This window comes from Medicago truncatula, chromosome 5 (genome assembly GCF_003473485.1).
Source record: "Medicago truncatula cultivar Jemalong A17 chromosome 5, MtrunA17r5.0-ANR, whole genome shotgun sequence".
NCBI classification, from domain to species: Eukaryota; Viridiplantae; Streptophyta; class Magnoliopsida; order Fabales; family Fabaceae; genus Medicago; species Medicago truncatula.
In genome coordinates this window covers 22,508,689-22,522,815 of record NC_053046.1, presented here as the reverse complement: position 1 = coordinate 22,522,815, position 14,127 = coordinate 22,508,689, and the positions used below count along the sequence as shown (strand labels likewise).

The following is a 14,127-nucleotide window of genomic DNA, read 5'->3' as shown; positions in this document are numbered from 1 at the left end:
ACCGCTTTAACATGGATCAACCATTATCAAACTGTGGAAACGAAAGTGGAGGGTTTGGTAATTGTTTATCCATTATTCCAAATATCAATTCATAAAACGAAAGTGGAGCTTTGATATTCGAACAAGTGAATTTAGACAAGGATTGCAAAGTCAGCGAAATAGGCTTTGCAATCTTTGAGACATATAGTTTCGATCTTCAAGGGAACTAATAACAGTCAAGTCAACGAAATAGGCTTGGTTGTTAGAGGAACCAAAATCTAATAGTAATCAAGTCAGCGAAATAGGCTTGGTTGCTAGAGGAACATAAGAGAAACTGTCTTGTGAAATTAGGTCTAGCATAACATTATAAGCTTATAGTTTTGGTTTGAGAAGGACTTGTTATTTAGATGAAACCAATGATCCCAAGGCTCTTTTTATATTATTAATTTTCAATCGCTTGAAAACCCCCAACTTACAATTCTTTTCTCTTCTAATCATTTCCAAAGGTTAATTGAATTGAACTACTCCCTATCGGAACGATACTCTTTTATACTACTTCGGTAAGACCGTGCACTTGCGGTTTTATTTTATCAAGTTTTTGGCGCCGCTGCCGGGGATTAAACTAATTTGATTAACTCTCTCTTTGTGATTAGAACTCTCTTCTCTTCCTCTTTTCTTCTACTTCTTTCTTTGTATTACCACTAACTTCCTGGGTTCTCGATTTCTTATGCGAAAAAGTAAAAGTCTCGGAGAACTTATTCCTGAGATCGAAAGATATTTGCATAAGAAAGAGAGGCACAAAGTAATACCGCTATGGCTGAACGCACTCTCAAAGAGTATGCTACTCCTTCAATGGAAGAGCCACAAGGTATTATCGTGTACCCAACGGTTGAGGGTAATAACTTCGAAATCAAGCCTGCACTACTCAATTTGGTGCAGCAAAATCAGTTTTCTGGAAACCCACTGAGGATCCAAATCTCCATATTTCTTCCTTCCTTAGACTCAGTGGCACCATAAAAGAGAACCAAGAAGCCGTAAGACTTCATCTCTTTCCCTTTTCCTTAAGGGATAGAGCTAGCGCTTGGTTCCATTCCCTAGAAGTCGATTCCATCACTTCATGGGACGATATGAGGCGAGCATTCCTTGCCCGATTTTTTCCCCCATCTAAAACCACTAAACTTAGAGATCAAATCACGCGGTTCAATCAAAAGGATGGGGAGTCTCTCTATGAAGCGTGGGAGCGTTTCAAGGAAATGCTCAGACTTTGTCACCACCATGGCCTAGAGAAGTGGCTTATAGTCCACACGTTTTATAATGGCTTGTCATATACCACTAAGATGTCCGTTGATGCAGCTGCAGGTGGAGCTCTAATGAACAAAAACTATACAGAGGCTTATGCCTTGATTGAAGACATGGCTCAAAATTACTACCAATGGACCAACGAGAGAGCCGTCACCGCTCCTACTCCCTCTAAGAAAGAGGCAGGTATATACGAAGTCTCTGAATATAACCACCTTGCTGCTAAGGTTGAGGCATTAACCCAAAAATTTGAAAAACTTAATGTTAATGCTGTTGCACCTTCTTCTGCATCCCCTCCCTGTGAAATCTGTGGTATATCCGGTCATATCGGTGTTGATTGCCAGTTAGGTAGTGCTGCCAATATTGAGCAACTGAATTACGCTCAATATAACCAAGGAATGAGGCCAAATCAAAATTTTTACAAAAATCCTCAAGGTTCCTATGGACAAGCAGCACCACCTGGCTATACAAACAACCAGAGAGTGGCTCAGAAATCAAGTTTGGAGATTTTGTTGGAAAATTGCATAGCTAATCAAAATAAAAATCTTCAAGAACTGAAAAACCAAACGGGATTTCTGAACGACACTCTCTCCAAGCTCACTACCAAGGTTGATTCTATCGCCACACACACCAAAATGCTTGAGACCAAATCTCCCAAGTAGCCCAACAAGTGGCCACCTCTTCTCAAACACCAGGAGTCTTTCCTGGTCAACCTGAAACAAACCCCAAAGCCCATGTCAATGCTATTTCTCTTGGGGGCAGTAAGTTAGAAGAGACCGTTATTAAAGCCAAAAGTGTCAAGGGAGAGAATGTTAAGCTTCTAGGTGAGAAGGATACGACAAAGAAACCGCTTAATAAGAACAAAAGCCTTAACCCATTAAGGCTTACTAAGCTCAACTTGGAGGCCCAATTCGCTAAATTCTTAAACATACTTAAAAAGATTTGCATTAAGATTCCCTTTGCTGAAGCTTTGTCTCGTATGCCTCTATACGCCAAGTTTTTAAAAGAAATTTTTTCAAAGAAAAGGGCTATAGATCACAAAGAGACAATGGCTTTAACTAGGGAAAGTAGTGCAATCGTCAAGAAGCAACCCCAAAAGCTTAGAGATCCAGGTAGTTTTGCCATCCCTTGTGTGATAGGGAAAGAGACCGTTGACAAAGCCTTGTGTGACTTAGGAGCCAGTGTTAGTTTGTTGCCTTTATCCCTCTTTAATAAGATGGGAATAGGAGAGTTGAAACCTATCGAGATGATATTAAAATTGGCTGACCGTTCGGTCATCCTGATAGCCGGATACGTTGAAGACATCCCCGTTAAGATAGAAGGGACATACATCCCAACTGACTTTGTGGTTGTTGACATCGAGGAAGACCACGATTGCCCTATGATACTAGGAAGACCCTTCCTCGCCACTGCGGGTGCTATAGTTGATGTTAAGAGTGGTAGGATAGTTTTTCAAGTGAGTGAAGACATGGTAGGATTTGAGTTTGAAAACATTAAGGAAGGTCCCGCCCTTTATTATTGCAATATGGTCAAAGAACATGATGTGAAAGAACGCTTTTTAGCGTCATCTACACAATACAACATCTTTGACCCTTTCTAATGGACACTTTCTTTAACGTCAAGCTAATGACTATAAAGAAGCGCTTCGTGGGAGGCAACCCACGCATTTAACTGCTTTTGTTTTGTTCTTGTTATTTTAAGTATTTTGTAGGTGATTGTCCGAGTAGGATTCAAGAAAACAGAAAATTTTGAAGCCTCGTCCTCCAGAATCTTGGCACGGCCCATGCTCACACTGGCACGGCCGTGCCAGACCTTGACTACCCAAAACAGGCCATTGTTCCAGAAAGTTGGCACGGCCGTGCCCGACCATCAGGTAGGTATAACCACACCTTTTGGCCTTCTTCTTCCCTCATTCTCCACCACAAACATCTCTCTACATCCAAACTTCTCTCTAAAACCTCCATATCCACAAAACCCTAAACCTCCATTTATATCCTAAAAACTCACCAATTCACAAAATTTCTCCACCCAACCAACCCCAAACACCATTCCAATCATAAACCCCCAATTAAAAACAACTTTCATACATCCAAACCAACATCACCCAAATTCGTAACCCCTCCTACCCTAACCCAAAAACCAGAAATTCTTTACCAACTTCCATAACCCAACCCCTAAAAATCACTTAAACCTTCACCACAACACTACACCAACCTTTTCCACCAAAACAACCCAACCACAAACCATCACCGCCATCACACCACTAAAGCAAGGTCAAGGTAATGGCTTCAAAGAGAAGTGGAAAAGAAGTTGGAAGCTCATCAGGGGGACCTCCCCCGAAGAAGAAAGCGCAAGCCAAGAATCATGGCATCACCTTCAGGGACAACAAGCAAAGGGATAGGTACAAAATTCTAATCTCTAAACCTTTACATCCTTGTAGGTACCCTGATAACCATGACTTGAATAAGCTAGGAATTAAAGATAATGTGTTTAATCTGCTAGAAAGGTTAGGATGGGTTGATATGTTGAGACCTATGAGAGGGTATGAGAATTTCACCTATGAATTTTTAAGTTCTATTGTTTTTACGAAAGATAGGTTGAATTTTGATAACCCTAACCATAGAGTTTCTTTCCGGCTTATGAATATTGATTATGAGATGTCTCTTCAACACTTCTGTGATGAGATGGGCTTCACAAATGCGGGGTTCATCCACGACTCTTGGGATCAAAATTTAAAACCGGTTGACTATCAACCCGCTGCCTTTTGGGAGCGAATTACAGGTCTTGACCAGTTTAACACACGTGCCAACAAAGCTAGCAACATTCACAACCCCGTACTTAGGTACCTTCAAAGGGTTATGGCTTGCACTATTTGGGGAAGGAGTGAATTAGGGAACACTAGGAGTGATGAACTCTTCATGCTTTGGGCTATGCTGCACAACCACCCCGTTAACACTTGTTTTTACTTGCTTGACTACCTTTCCCTTATAGGAAATAGGTCCGATAGTAGGGGAGAAATAGTAGTTGGTGGTATCATAACATACATAGCTAGGTGGTTAGGCGTGAGTGAAGATCAAGGGATAAACAAGATTGAGGGTAACAATAGACTAAACATAGAAACCCTTATCTCTATGAATTTCATAAAACCCCGAATCCCCTTTGTTTATACACTCAAGCTCAATGTGCCCACTTTGATTTTATTGCCTAACCCATCTCGGACTAACACCGAGGTGGAAGAAAATTTGTTGTATGTTAATGATGACCCACAGGTGCACATAGAACAACATAATGAAGAAGTGGAAGGTGCACACTTGCACCAAGAAGAGGAAGGTGCACAAATGCACCATGATGAGGAGCACCATGACCATGATGAAGGTGAAACAAATGAAAATGCAAGATGGGCATGGATGAATACCTAGGTCGAAAGGATAAGCACCGAGCAACAAAGGCAAGGTGTTGAATTAATGGGAATAAGGAACGATGTCCAAAGGGGCAACCGCATATCCGAAGAAAATAACCAAATGCTTCGAAACATGATGCACCACTTTCACCTCCAAGGTCCTCCATATGGACCTCAATGATAAAAATGTGAGCTTTCCTCTTCCTCTCTTCCCTTCTTTCTCTTTCCCCTCATTCTTCTTCTTCTTCTTCCTCTCCTTCTTTTTTATTTTTCTTTTATCTTGAATCATTGAGGACAATGCTTCTCCTAAGTGTGGGGGGAGCCTAATAAAGTGTCTTTAGTCGTAGTGTTTCCAAACTCCCTTGAACTTTATTCTTTTGTATAGTTTTATTGTAAAAGGCATGGTCAAGTAGCTAATTCTTATTGAAAATATCATGACACAAAATTTTCATTGTCTCCTCTTATTTGGTTGATTCTTGTACATGAAAGCAAACTCTTGTGTTTTAAGTCTTCTTGATATACCCACATCTTGTTTTAAAGTGAATAAAATTCTCCAATGAGAAAAACACAAAGTTGCTTCCCTTGAGTAAATGTATGACTAGGTATTTTAAGGAAACGCGTTTTAATCTTAGTGGTGCATTAACCTTTAAAGATTCTCAAAGTGCCAGTAGTATAAGTTAGTACAAGGGAGTTCATAAAAAGCCAAAAAGCCAAATAAATTTCAAGATCTCATCATTGAATCTAGATTGGGGAAGGAGGTAGGCCCTCCGACTTCCTACATGAAGATGATCGTTATCTTGAGAAAAACTTTGAAAAGCATCATTGAATCTAGATTGGGGAAGGGGGTAGGCCCTCCGACTTCCTACGTGAAGATGATGTTTTAAGGGGCACCATTGAATCTAGATTGGGGAAGGGGGTAGGCCCTTCGACTTCCTATGTGAAGATGTTGTTCCTTAAATAAAGAACTTAAATGTGCAAATGGCAAAGAACAAAAATTCTCAAATACTCCCATCTTTCTTATACGAATTATAGAAGGAATCTTTCTTGGTTGGTTTAGTGCTAGGATTAGACCATGTTTCCTCATAATGCCTATTTTATACAGGAGCAAGAAAAAGGTTGGACTTACACACACACTCACTTAAAAACTTGATCGTTGGGTTGAATAAAAATTACAAGAAATGGTTGAGTTTGTGATTAGTGTACATTTGGGATTTAAGCCCTTGAGGAGACATGTGCTTTAATCGAATTGTCATTTGATAAAATTATTTGTGCTACTACGTTTATGCCTTTTGCTTGAGGACAAACAAAGATTCAAGTGTGGGGGAGTTTGATGAGTCATTTATTGACTATTTTAATATGCTTTTAAGTCTAGTTTTATTTAGATTTTATTTTATTTTATATTAGTATTATTTCCTTTTTAGGATAGTTTACTTCAAATTGCATTTTATTTTATTTCAGGAATGAATATTGGATGGATTGAGTCTTGGAGCAAAAGAAAGGGACTTGGAGCCGATTGGATGCAAAAATATGAAGATTGAGAGACAAAAATATGTCTCCCCCAAGTCAGAAGCCTAGCACGGCCCGTGCTAGACTTGGCACAGCCGTGCCACCCTCCAGAGTCACTTTTGCTGCTTTTGCTTAGATTTTAAGCTACTCTATTTTTAGCCCGAATGTAATAGCTTAGATTTTAAGTCGAACAAATGCTATAAATAGAGTAGCCATCCATCACAAATATTCATCTTTACTTGGAATACAATAAGTGACAATTGCTTTTCTAATTAAAGTTCTTTTCCTTTTCCTTTATTTTCTCGTCATTTACTTTTATGCTTTCTCTCTTCTCCCCCATGTCTACGATGAACATGAGTGAGTAGACTTCTCCTTGTCTTGGGATTGTTGGATAAGTCTAAATGACATAATCCTAATCAAACCAAGCTCTAAGCCTTAATCTTATGTAACCCTAATTTCTTATCTAAATTCACCGCTTTAACATGGATCAACCATTATCAAACTGTGGAAACGAAAGTGGAGGGTTTGATAATTGTTTATCCATTATTCCAAATATCAATTCATAAAACGAAAGTGGAGCTTTGATATTCGAACAAGTGAATTTAGACAAGGATTGCAAAGTCAGCGAAATAGGCTTTGCAATCTTTGAGACATATAGTTTCGATCTTCAAGGGAACTAATAACAGTCAAGTCAGCGAAATAGGCTTGGTTGTTAGAGGAACCAAAATCTAATAGTAATCAAGCCAGCGAAATAGGTTTGGTTGCTAGAGGAACATAAGAGAAACTATCTTGAGAAATTAGGTCTAGCATAACATTATAAGCTTATAGTTTTGGTTTGAGAAGGACTTGTTATTTAGATGAAACCAACAATCCCAAGGCTCTTTTTATATTATTAATTTTCAATCGCTTGAAAACCCCCAACTTACAATTCTTTTCTCTTCTAATCATTTCCAAAGGTTAATTGAATTGAAGAGAAAAGAATTGTAAGTTGGGGGTTTTCAAGCGATTGAAAATTAATAATATAAAAAGAGCCTTGGGATCGTTGGTTTCATCTAAATAACAAGTCCTTCTCAAACCAAAACTATAAGCTTATAATGTTATGCTAGACCTAATTTCACAAGACAGTTTCTCTTATGTTCCTCTAGCAACCAAGCCTATTTCGCTGACTTGATTACTATTAGATTTTGGTTCCTCTAACAACCAAGCCTATTTCGCTGACTTGAGTGTTATTAGTTCCCTTGAAGATCGAAACTATATGTCTCAAAGATTGCAAAGCCTATTTCGCTGACTTTGCAATCCTTGTCTAAATTCACTTGTTCGAATATCAAAGCTCCACTTTCGTTTTATGAATTGATATTTGGAATAATGGATAAACAATTATCAAACCCTCCACTTTCGTTTCCACAGTTTGATAATGGTTGATCCATGTTAAAGCGATGAATTTAGATAAGAAATTAGGGTTACATAAGATTAAGGCTTAGAGCTTGGTTTGATTAGGATTATGTCATTTAGACTTATCCAACAATCCCAAGACAAGGAGAAGTCTACTCACTCATGTTCATCGTAGACATGGGGGAGAAGAGAGAAAGCATAAAAGTAAATGACGAGAAAATAAAGGAAAAGGAAAAGAACTTTAATTAGAAAAGCAATTGTCACTTATTGTATTCCAAGTAAAGATGAATATTTGTGATGGATGGCTACTCTATTTATAGCATTTGTTCGACTTAAAATCTAAGCTATTACATTCGGGCTAAAAATAGAGTAGCTTAAAATCTAAGCAAAAGCAGCAAAAGTGACTCTGGAAGGTGGCACGGCCGTGCCAAGTCTAGCACGGGCCGTGCTAGGCTTCTGACTTGGGGGAGACATATTTTTGTCTCTCAATCTTCATATTTTTGCATCCAATCGGCTCCAAGTCCCTTTCTTTTGCTCCAAGACTCAATCCATCCAATATTCATTCCTGAAATAAAATAAAATGCAATTTAAAGTAAACTATCCTAAAAAGGAAATAATACTAATATAAAATAAAATAAAATCTAAATAAAACTAGACTAAAAAGCATATTAAAATAGTCAATAAATGACTCATCAAACTCCCCCACACTTGAATCTTTGCTTGTCCTCAAGCAAAAGGCATAAACGTAGTAGCACAAATAATTTTATCAAATGACAATTCGATTAAAGCACATGTCTCCTCAAGGGCTTAAATCCCAAATGTACACTAATCACAAACTCAAGCATTTCTTGTAATTTTTATTCAACCCAACGATCAAGTTTTTAAGTGAGTGTGTGTGTGAAGTCCAACCCTTTTCTTGCTCCTGTATAAAATAGGCATTATGAGGAAACATGGTCTAATCCTAGCACTAAACCAACCAAGAAAGATTCCTTCTATAATTCGTATAAGAAAGATGGGAGTATTTGAGAATTTTTGTTCTTTGCCATTTGCACATTTAAGTTCTTTATTTAAGGAACAACATCTTCACATAGGAAGTCGGAGGGCCTACCCCCTTCCCCAATCTAGATTCAATGGTGCCCCTTAAAACATCATCTTCATGTAGGAAGTCGGAGGGCCTACCCCCTTCCCCAATCTAGATTCAATGATGCTTTTCAAAGTTTTTCTCAAGATAACGATCATCTTCACGTAGGAAGTCGGAGGACCTACCTCCTTCCCCAATCTAGATTCAATGATGAGATCTTGGAATTTATTTGGCTTTTTGGCTTTTTATGAACTCCCTTGTACTAACTTATACTACTGGCACTTTGAGAATCTTTAAAGGTTAATGCACCACTAAGATTAAAACGCGTTTCCTTAAAATACCTAGTCATACATTTACTCAAGGGAAGCAACTTTGTGTTTTTCTCATTGGAGAATTTTATTCACTTTAAAACAAGATGTGGGTATATCAAGAAGACTTAAAACACAAGAGTTTGCTTTCATGTACAAGAATCAACCAAATAAGAGGAGACAATGAAAATTTTGTGTCATGATATTTTCAATAAGAATTAGCTACTTGACCATGCCTTTTACAATAAAACTATACAAAAGAATAAAGTTCAAGGGAGTTTGGAAACACTACGACTAAAGACACTTTATTTGGCTCCCCCCACACTTAGGAGAAGCATTGTCCTCAATGATTCAAGATAAAAGAAAAATAAAAGAGAAGGAGAGGAAGAAGAAGAAGAAGAATGAGGGGAAAGAGAAAGAAGGGAATAGAGGAAGAGGAAAGCTCACATTTTTATCATTGAGGTCCATATGGAGGACCTTGGAGGTGAAAGTGGTGCATCATGTTCCGAAGCATTTGGTTATTTTCTTCGGATATGCGGTTGCCCCTTTGGACATCGTTCCTTATTCCCATTAATTCAACACCTTGCCTTTGTTCCTCGGTGCTTATCCTTTCGACCTCGGTATTCATCCATGCCCATCTTGCATTTTCATTTGTTTCACCTTCATCATGGTCATGGTGGTCCTCATCATGGTGCATTTGTGCACCTTCCTCTTCTTGGTGCAAGTGTGCACCTTCCGCTTCTTCATTATGTTGTTCTATGTGCACCTGTGGGTCATCATTAACATACAACAAATTTTCTTCCACCTCGGTGTTAGTCCGAGATGGGTTAGGCAATAAAATCAAAGTGGGCACATTGATCTTGAGTGTATAAACAAAGGGGATTCGGGGTTTTATGAAATTCATAGAGATAAGGGTTTCTATGTTTAGTCTATTGTTACCCTCAATCTTGTTTATCCCTTGATCTTCACTCACGCCTAACCGCCTAGCTATGTATGTTATGATACCACCAACTACTATTTCTCCCCTACTATCGGACCTATTTCCTATAAGGGAAAGGTAGTCAAGCAAGTAAAAACAAGTGTTAACGGGGTGGTTGTGCAGCATAGCCCAAAGCATGAAGAGTTCATCACTCCTATTGTTCCCTAATTCACTCCTTCCCCAAATAGTGCAAGCCATAACCCTTTGAAGGTACCTAAGTACGGGGTTGTGAATGTTGCTAGCTTTGTTGGCACGTGTGTTAAACTGGTCAAGACCTGTAATTCGCTCCCAAAAGGCAGCGGGTTGATAGTCAACCGGTTTTAAATTTTGATCCCAAGAGTCGTGGATGAACCCCGCATTTGTGAAGCCCATCTCATCACAGAAGTGTTGAAGAGACATCTCATAATCAATATTCATAAGCCGGAAAGAAACTCTATGGTTAGGGTTATCAAAATTCAACCTATCTTTCGTAAAAACAATAGAACTTAAAAATTCATAGGTGAAATTCTCATACTCTCTCATAGGTCTCAACATATCAACCCATCCTAACCTTTCTAGCAGATTAAACACATTATCTTTAATTCCTAGCTTATTCAAGTCATGGTTATCAGGGTACCTACAAGGATGTAAAGGTTTAGAGATTAGAATTTTGTACCTATCCCTTTGCTTGTTGTCCCTGAAGGTGATGCCATGATTCTTGGCTTGCGCTTTCTTCTTCGGGGGAGGTCCCCCTGATGAGCTTCCAACTTCTTTTCCACTTCTCTTTGAAGCCATTACCTTGACCTTGCTTTAGTGGTGTGATGGCGGTGATGGTTTGTGGTTGGGTTGTTTTGGTGGAAAAGGTTGGTGTAGTGTTGTGGTGAAGGTTTAAGTGATTTTTAGGGGTTGGGTTATGGAAGTTGGTAAAGAATTTCTGGTTTTTGGGTTAGGGTAGGAGGGGTTACGAATTTGGGTGATGTTGGTTTGGATGTATGAAAGTTGTTTTTAATTGGGGGTTTATGATTGGAATGGTGTTTGGGGTTGGTTGGGTGGAGAAATTTTGTGAATTGGTGAGTTTTTAGGATATAAATGGAGGTTTAGGGTTTTGTGGATATGGAGGTTTTAGAGAGAAGTTTGGATGTAGAGAGATGTTTGTGGTGGAGAATGAGGGAAGAAGAAGGCCAAAAGGTGTGGTTATACCTACCTGATGGTCGGGCACGGCCGTGCCAACTTTCTGGAACAATGGCCTGTTTTGGGTAGTCAAGGTCTGGCACGGCCGTGCCAGTGTGAGCATGGGCCGTGCCAAGATTCTGGAGGACGAGGCTTCAAAATTTTCTGTTTTCTTGAATCCTACTCGGACAATCACCTACAAAATACTTAAAATAACAAGAACAAAACAAAAGCAGTTAAATGCGTGGGTTGCCTCCCACGAAGCGCTTCTTTATAGTCATTAGCTTGACGTTAAAGAAAGTGTCCATTAGAAAGGGTCAAAGATGTTGTATTGTGTAGATGACGCTAAAAAGCGTTCTTTCACATCATGTTCTTTGACCATATTGCAATAATAAAGGGCGGGACCTTCCTTAATGTTTTCAAACTCAAATCCTACCATGTCTTCACTCACTTGAAAAACTATCCTACCACTCTTAACATCAACTATAGCACCCGCAGTGGCGAGGAAGGGTCTTCCTAGTATCATAGGGCAATCGTGGTCTTCCTCGATGTCAACAACCATAAAGTCAGTTGGGATGTATGTCCCTTCTATCTTAACGGGGATGTCTTCAACGTATCCGGCTATCAGGATGACCGAACGGTCAGCCAATTTTAATATCATCTCGATAGGTTTCAACTCTCCTATTCCCATCTTATTAAAGAGGGATAAAGGCAACAAACTAACACTGGCTCCTAAGTCACACAAGGCTTTGTCAACGGTCTCTTTCCCTATCACACAAGGGATGGCAAAACTACCTGGATCTCTAAGCTTTTGGGGTTGCTTCTTGACGATTGTACTACTTTCCCTAGTTAAAGCTATTGTCTCTTTGTGATCTATAGCCCTTTTCTTTGAAAAATTCTTTTAAAAACTTGGCGTATAGAGGCATACGAGACAAAGCTTCAGCAAAGGGAATCTTAATGCAAATCTTTTTAAGTATGTTTAAGAATTTAGCGAATTGGGCCTCCAAGTTGAGCTTAGTAAGCCTTAATGGGTTAAGGCTTTTGTTCTTATTAAGCGGTTTCTTTGTCGTATCCGTCTCACCTAGAAGCTTAACATTCTCTCCCTTGACACTTTTGGCTTTAATAACGGTCTCTTCTAACTTACTACCCCCAAGAGAAATAGCATTGACATGGGCTTTGGGGTTTGTTTCAGGTTGACCAGGAAAGACTCCTGGTGTTTGAGAAGAGGTGGCCACTTGTTGGGCTACTTGGGAGATTTGGTCTCAAGCATTTTGGTGTGTGTGGCGATAGAATCAACCTTGGTAGTGAGCTTGGAGAGAGAGTCGTTCAGAAATCCCGTTTGGTTTTTCAGTTCTTGAAGATTTTTATTTTGATCAGCTATGCCATTTTCCAACAAAATCTCCAAACTTGATTTCTGAGCCACTCTCTGGTTGTTTGTATAGCCAGGTGGTGCTGCTTGTCCATAGGAACCTTGAGGATTTTTGTAAAAATTTTGATTTGGCCTCATTCCTTGGTTATATTGAGCGTAATTCAGTTGCTCAATATTGGCAGCACTACCTAACTGACAATCAACACCGATATGACCGGATATACCACAGATTTCACAGGGAGGGGATGCAGAAGAAGGTGCGACAGCATTAACATTAAGTTTTTCAAATTTTTGGGTTAATGCCTCAACCTTAGCAGCAAGGTTGTTATATTCAGAGACTTCGTATATACCTGCCTCTTTCTTAGAGGGAGTAGGAGCGGTTACGGCTCTCTCGTTGGTCCATTGGTAGTGATTTTGAGTCATGTCTTCAATCAAGGCATAAGCCTCCGTGTAGTTTTTGTTCATTAGAGCTCCACCTGCAGCTGCATCAACAGACATCTTATTGGTATATGACAAGCCATTATAAAACGTGTGGACTATAAGCCACTTCTCTAGGCCATGGTGGGGACAAAGTCTGAGCATTTCCTTGAAACGCTCCCACGCTTCATAGAGAGACTCCCCATCCTTTTGATTGAACCGCGTGATTTGATCTCTAAGTTTAGCAGTTTTAGATGGGGGGAAAAATCGGGCAAGGAATGCACGCCTCATATCGTCCCATGAAGTGATGGAACCGACTTCTAGGGAATGGAACCAAGCGCTAGCTCTATCCCTTAAGGAAAAGGGAAAGAGATGAAGTCTTACGACTTCTTGGTTCTCTTTTATGGTGCCACTGAGTCTAAGGAAGGAAGAAATATGGAGATTTGGATCCTCAGTGGGTGATCCAGAAAACTGATTTTGCTGCACCAAATTGAGTAGTGCAGGCTTGATTTCGAAGTTATTACCCTCAACCGTTGGGTACACGATAATAGCTTGTGGCTCTTCCGTTGAAGGAGTAGCATACTCTTTGAGAGTGCGTTCAGCCATAGCGATATTACTTTGTGCCTCTCTCTTTTTCTTATGCAAATATCTTTCGATCTCAGGAATAAATTCTCCGAGACTTTTACTTCTTCGCATAAGAAATCGAGAACCCAAGAAGTTAGTGGTAATACAAAGAAAGAAGAAGAAGAAAAGAGGAAGAGAAGAGAGTTCTAATCACAAAGAGAGAGTTAATCAAATTAGTTTACTCCCCGGCAGCGGCGCCAAAAACTTGATGAGATAAAACCGCAAGTGCACGGTCTTACCGAAGTAGTATAAAAGAGTATCGTTCCGACAGGGAGTAGTTCAATTCAATTAACCTTTGGAAATGATTAGAAGAGAAAAGAATTGTAAGTTGGGGGTTTTCAAGCGATTGAAAATTAATAATATAAAAAGAGCCTTAGGATCGTTAGTTTCATCTAAATAACAAGTCCTTCTCAAACCAAAACTATAAGCTTATAATGTTATGCTAGACCTAATTTCTCAAGACAGTTTCTCTTATGTTCCTCTAGCAACCAAGCCTATTTCGCTGACTTGATTACTATTAAATTTTGGTTCCTCTAACAACCAAGCCTATTTCCCTGACTTGACTGTTATTAGTTCCCTTGAAGATCGAAACTATATGTCTCAAAGATTGCAAAGCCTATTTCG

The 14,127-nt window shown here is 39.4% G+C and overlaps 2 non-coding genes across 2 annotated transcripts; one reads left to right on the top strand and one right to left on the bottom strand.

Annotated features, from left to right (window-relative positions):
• Window positions 1-1,154: 1,154 nt before the first annotated feature.
• On the bottom strand, window positions 1,155-1,261 carry LOC120580753 (small nucleolar RNA R71). The gene has a single exon (XR_005646510.1). It is a non-coding gene; the product is annotated as a small nucleolar RNA R71 (small nucleolar RNA).
• An 11,754-nt stretch (window positions 1,262-13,015) lies between these two features.
• On the top strand, window positions 13,016-13,122 carry LOC120580750 (small nucleolar RNA R71). Its single transcript, XR_005646507.1, has one exon. It is a non-coding gene; the product is annotated as a small nucleolar RNA R71 (small nucleolar RNA).
• The last annotated feature ends 1,005 nt before the right edge of the window (window positions 13,123-14,127 follow it).